This window comes from Peromyscus leucopus, chromosome 20 (genome assembly GCF_004664715.2).
Source record: "Peromyscus leucopus breed LL Stock chromosome 20, UCI_PerLeu_2.1, whole genome shotgun sequence".
Classification (NCBI taxonomy): domain Eukaryota; kingdom Metazoa; phylum Chordata; class Mammalia; order Rodentia; family Cricetidae; genus Peromyscus; species Peromyscus leucopus.
The window spans coordinates 63,159,820-63,166,478 of NC_051080.1; positions in this window are offsets into that span (position 1 = coordinate 63,159,820).

Consider the following 6,659-nt stretch of genomic DNA (forward strand, 5'->3'; position numbering starts at 1 on the left):
CATGTTTGTGTCTCCCTGTGTTCTATTTTCTTTTCCTCTGGAGCTCTTGAGTCACACCCTTCCTATATTAGGAGTCCTAGAGAAGTGATGTCTTAAAGAAGCTTGTCCCTCATCATCATCACCCTTGTGTTTCCAAGCCTCAAGCAGGTTTTGTCAATCTGAATCCTGATAATATCTAAGAATATTGTTTTCCTCTCAATGAAAATGAGAAACAGTAAAGGAAAGTAAACTCCATTTCTTATCATCATAACTTGTCTCTCTGGTTCCTTCTTTATACTGAGAAACATCTAATTGACTCAGGAACTCTCAGCTTCTAGAAAGGTAATGCAATAGCTTGCCATTGCTTACAAGACACCCATGATAAAGCCATTTTTGAAAGTGGCACAGCCAGACTGAGACACTTAGAAACTTTAATTTTTTTGTTATTTTCTTTCAAATATTTACTTACTTTACTTCCAATAACTCTGTGTCTATAACATTTGCACTCAATTTTTATTGAGGGGATTCTTTGGGGGATAGGACTAAGGCACAGACAGCATTCCCAGCTAATGTAGTATGCCTTCTATCATCAATAAAATATACACAGCACAGAGAGCACCAACTGTCAAGGACATATTTAATGTCACTCATATCCTCTGACAAATATTTAGGATTCAAGGGGTTTTCATTCATTTTATCAATAGGACTTCCCTTTACTGTCTTATAACATCTTATTTTAATGACATTATTTACTTGTTTTCCTCCTCATATCATATTCTATCTTTCTTATTTCTTTGTGTGTGTTTGTGTTTGTATTTTTGCATAATGTTATGAGGGTTCATGGGGGGGTAACGTGGTGCCTATGGGATGTAGAAGTGACAATGGTTCTCACCTTTCTCATCTCTTGAGAGAGGGTCTCTTGTTTGTGGTTGGTATGCTAAGCTTGGTGGTCTGTGCACTTCGATATTTCCACTCTCTTCTAAAAACAACTTTTTAATGAGGTTAGTGGAGAGTTTTGTGTTTCAGAAGCATGTTGGTATTTTATCCACTAGACTCACTAATTCTCTCAGACAAACAAATAAAGCTAAAATCTTCTGTTTCTTTTGCCTTGTTCTCCTGGACTCTACAGCTACCACCTAATCTCACACTCACACACACACAAAAGGAATGAGTTATTATAATTGATGTTATACCTCTTTCAAGTTAATTTTGTACCTCCCTGCATAGTTCACAGTTCATTTCACTGCACTTTTAACTTCTTAGAGCTTCTTAGAACATTCGGGTAATTCCTATTGTTAGTTTGGTCACGTGTTCCACCTGGTCATTTCCTTCCTGTGATTCCATGGGAAGGGGAGTCACCACATTCCACAGATCCAGGTGTGTTCCATATTTTGTATTTCTCTGTTGGCTATTTCATCAGAAATAAAGACTGCTTTCCATGAGAACTATCCAATATGTAACCTCCTAAAATAAACGGGCTTATTAATTTATATTACCCAAATGTATCTCTTAACTCCTGTGTGCATGTCATTATGTGATTCTCTTTGCTTGACATATGTCCCCTGGATCTCTCATGAATAAAACCTTCCTGTTTTTTTTTTTTAAATAATCTTGGTATCCATGCCTTTCTTTCTTTTTCTCCCTCTCATCACTGATCCCCTCTCCCTTTCCTTCTTGTATGTATGTGTTCTTGGAATATGTATATCTTACATTTGCTCTTAGATGCTTCAGACCTCTTACATCAGTTCAGCCAAGGCAATAAATGTCTTAATAAATGTCTTGAATGTGGTGATATATTGTGTACCCTAATAAACTTGCCTGAAGATCAGAGCACAGAGCCAACCACTAGATTAGACATAGAGGCCAGAAAGTGGTGGCAAACACCCTTAATCCTATTACTAGGGAGGCAGAGATGTGTCTGGATCTCCGTGAGTTCAAAGCCACACTGGAAACAGAGCCAGGCAGTGGTGGCACACACCTTTAATCTCAGTACTGGGAAGCACACACACCTTTAATCCCAGGAAGTGATGGTAGGGCAGAGAAAGGTATTTAAGTTGTGAGGAAATAAGAACTAAGGCAAATCAGCTGAGACCCTTTCAGGTGAGGACTTTCAGTCTGAGGATTTGTGGAGTTGGTGAGGAGATTGGGTGTGGCTTTCTCTACTTTTCTGATCTTTCAGCTTTCATCCCAACATCTGGCACTGGGATTTTTATTAAAGGACAATGTAAGATTCAAACAACACTTGAAGGCAAGATTTTGATTCCTTATTTAGTATACCCTCCATATACTTTATGTATGCCAAGTAGGATTCCAGAAGAATTATAGTTTAAGAAATTTATTATTGAGCTACATTTAAATTGTAAGCATTTGGACTAAGCTTGTTTGAAAAGAGTAAGAAATTGTGAAATAGAGTTCTTAAATATTTAGAAAATCACTACAAAGAGTATTTCAATCAGAATACCCATCCTCATAGGTCCTATTCAGGAGCTATTTGGTTTTTTTTTTTTTTTTACATTTAGTACCTCAAGAAAATGTCTTAGCTTGAAAGACCTCCCTTTTCACAGGCTGATAGCAAGTTCAAATAAGCTTTATGAAAAAAACGTTTTACAGAAAAATAACAAGCAAAAAATATCCCTTCCTCATCCACCTGAGTTTTTTTTCTTAGTGTTGATATTTTTCCTTCTAGACAAAGGTCATGTGTCTCATTATTCTTAGATGCCCATGTTCTTAAGAGACAGAGTCCTGTGTGAAACCCTCACAAGTCCTGTACCACAAGGAAGTCCCTTCCCTTTCCATTCCTACCCCCACACAAACTTGATACCCTTTCTCCTTGTTTCTTACTCAGCACATGACATAAATGACCAAAGTTTTTAAGAAATAGATTCTCTGCTAACACGATTGATGAATGGAAACAACCCAAACTCTAAAGACATTTCTGTATTTTGACATCTTACAGGCTGTCTAATCTGTAACTGGACCAAATTTCCATTCTTTCAGACATATTGGAAAACAGTCTCAACAATACAATAGTAAACATGAGCAATATCCTTGGAGAATGGGCCTGCTCTTTAGAATCTTAAAGTTCTGGAAGGTGAAACATAAAGGAAATGTTTTTAAATTTTATTATGGCTGGTAATATTTGCCTTATGTGCCTTTCTTCTTTTTCATGTCATGGAAAATGAGGTAACCTTATAGAATATTAACAATCACAAGCCTATTCAAAAATACTTAGCTTTAGATGACAATGACAAAAAAATAGGTAGATGAAAAGGGCATGGGGTAATCTTCCCTACCTCTTTTAGGGAACTGTATGGATAAAGTACTTAAAGAAAAACCAAGTGCCTGATACATTGGCCCATACGCAGCCGGTCTGCCCATGGGAGTGTTATAATGCTCAAAGAAGTCAAATGAATACAAAGAACTGTGGATCAGGATTTTAAGTTGTATACTAATATTTTCCATTGTACTGAGTGGAAATTAAATAGGACAATTTCTGAGGAAATGTCATGAGTAACTACATGGCATATACACAAGATTTGAAGACAAATGAGAATAATATAGACAGAGAGTCTTTATTCAAGATCACTCCCCGTAAGTGATTCAGTCAATAAACAAATGTCGGCCTCAAGAACCGATAAAACCATAAGAAATATAAGTAGATGGAGTGCTGGAAAGTGGTTTGTACTGGCCTAAGGAAATTTAGGGCATTGCTTACCAGAGAAAGCAAGGAAGGTCTCTGTGGGGCAGAAAGAATTTGCTTAAACAAAAGGTTTATCTCAGGAAAACGTCTTGAGTGGAGGGAAAGCTAGTATGTCAGAATACATCCTTGCCAATAGGCCTGAAAACCAGGGCGTACTGTGAAGGGTAAAGAAATTTTGGAAGAGCTACCCTGAAAGAATCCTCTTTATCTTAATGTTTTATATTGAATAGACTAGGGTGGAATCTGACTGGTGATTCATAATCAGTGGGTTTTAATAATGGCTTAGTAACTACCTTCAAAGATGATCTAAGTATTTATATTTTAAAAAATTTTGATAAATTTTACATAACTTTTTTCCTTGTTTGACATTTTGATATAAAAAGGTTATGGATTTTAGAGGGAGACACAGAGCTTTTATATGGAAACTAAAGCAAGGGTTGTGCTATGATATCAAACTATCTGGAAGTTTCAGTTACATTCTAGGTAAGAACTGGGAACAACTTGTAATGTAGCAGAAGGAGCAAATCAGGCTCAGGATGTTCTTTGAAGGGACAGGGTACTTTAGTGTTGTTACATGTGTAATAACAAGGGGAAATATGCCAAAGATGATTCTTAGATTTTGAGAGAGAATAACTGTGTAAAATGGAAGTTGGTGTGGACAAAACTGGTAGGAATAGCTGCTTAGGGACACGTATAAGAATGCCATTCTTATGAAATATTGTTCTTATGAAAAAATAATTTTGAGAGGCTTATTTGGCTCCCCAAATCAAACATAAATCCAAGTATGTTTACACAGTACAGGAGATCAATTTTAGATCAGAGACAAAAATGAGTGTCATTACGTTTCCTGTGTTACCCACGGTCACAGAATAATAAAAGGAAAGTCTAACATGAGAAAAGAAATATGACATTTTTTATGTCTTCTTTTGAGAACTTTCTGTTCTGATCCATAGAGTATTTATAATTGGATTGTTTTATTGCCTGTTTGTATTTTGAATTATTTATAGAATCTTAATATTAATTATCTACCAGAAGTATAACTGGCAAAGATTTTCTTCCACTCGTGGACTTCCTCTTTGATAAACTATTTCCTTATCTGTAAGGAAACAATTTAGTTTTATGAGACCTCCCTTGTCAATTGTGGGCCTAAATTCCAGGGCAGATAGGACCCTATTCAGAAAGTCTTTTTCTGTACCTCTACCTTGTAGATGACTGTCTATGTTTTTACCTAACAGTCTTATGGATTCAGGTTTTAAATTGAGGTCCTTGATCCATTTGGAGTCAATTTGTGTGCAGAGTGATAGAGACGGATCTATTTTCATTCATGTATACGTAGGCATCCAGTTTCTCCAGAATCATTTGTTGAAGGTACTTCTTTTCTTTTGCCAGCTTTGTCAAATATCTGTGAGCCTTTTGAGTCTTTACTGTCCACTGTTACTATATTGAATTCTAATATATCTATAATGTCAAGTGACTGGCCAAGTTGCATATTCTCCTCAGCAAACTGGTTCGTATGGTTGCTTCATAATTTTTTGTTAAAGACAAAAATATTATTTTAACATAAACACTGCTGCCTTACTAAAGGGTGTTAGGAAGGATGTTCTCTTAGTCATGGTTTCCACTGCTGTGATAAATCACTATGACCAAAAGCAACTTGGGGGAGGAAGTGTTTTTGTCAGCTGAGAGCTCCACATTATCTGCATCACTGAGGGAAGTCAGGACACAAACAGGGCAGGAACCTGGAGGCAGGAACTGGAGCAGAGGCCACGGAGGAGTATCGCTTACTGGTTTGCATATATTGATTACTCAGCCTGCTTTCTTGTAGTGCAAAGGACAACTTCCCAGGGTTGGCATTGCACATAGTGAGCTGGGCCCTCACACATCAATCATCAATTAAGAAAATACACCACAGACTTGCCTACAGGGCAATCTTATTGGATGGATTTTTCTTAATTGAATCCCTCTTCCCAGATGACTCTAGCTTGTACCAAGTTGGAAAAAAAAGCCAGAACAAATATGAATATGAACTTCTCACAGATCTACTCTGACAAAATTGAGTGATAGTATTTTATTCTAAGGTGTACAAAGACACTTTCATGGGAATTCTTTTGTTCATACCACGTGTAGACATATGCAATGCTTTTAATTCTCCACACATTTAAAACTACTTTATACTGTAAACTTGATGGAAACTGGAGTATTGCTGAGGTGTAGGTAGGGTGGCCATATTCATTTTCCTTTTATAAATTAGAATATCTCCAGGACTTTTAGTCAAATCATTAAGTAAGAAAATAACCCTCTACCTGTAGGATGTCTGTTTTGGCTGGAGTTACTCATACCTGGCCACAGTTAGACTATTTAAAGCATGTCCTTTAGCAAGATGAGTTGGTATATTAGATGTCAAGAACTGCAACCGAAACACTCTTCCATATGCAAATACAATGAGCTGTCAGAGTATTACAGAAGGGAACACAATATAAAAGCAAACAGTGGCTCTATAATTCATGGATTAAGAATCACTATTTCTCCTTATTTCTGTAGAAAACAGGGAATCAATGGTTACTTTAAAAGATGCCCAGGCTGGCCTCAAACTTATGATCCTCTTGCCTCTGCCTTCTTCAGTAATTCTTACCAGCATATGCCACCACTATAAAAGATGCCCAAAGCCTACATTTCATTAAAATTAAACAGGTGAAGTTTAAATTTTTCTCCTGCAAAATGACTAAAGCTGGCATTGTTTCTCAAAGGGTAAAAAGAAAATAAATGGAAGAGGAGAGGGGAGCAGAGAGGCTGGGTGGGATTAGACAATACCATGCCATCATGGAACTCTGTATTACACACAGAAAGAGAGAGAGAATCACATATTCACATTATTTCATTCTGAGCTTTTATTGTAAGAATCATGAATATGATTTCATTTGTATTGCAATGTCCCTTTGTTTCCTGAGATATCATGAGACTCTAAAACATGGTGTCTTCA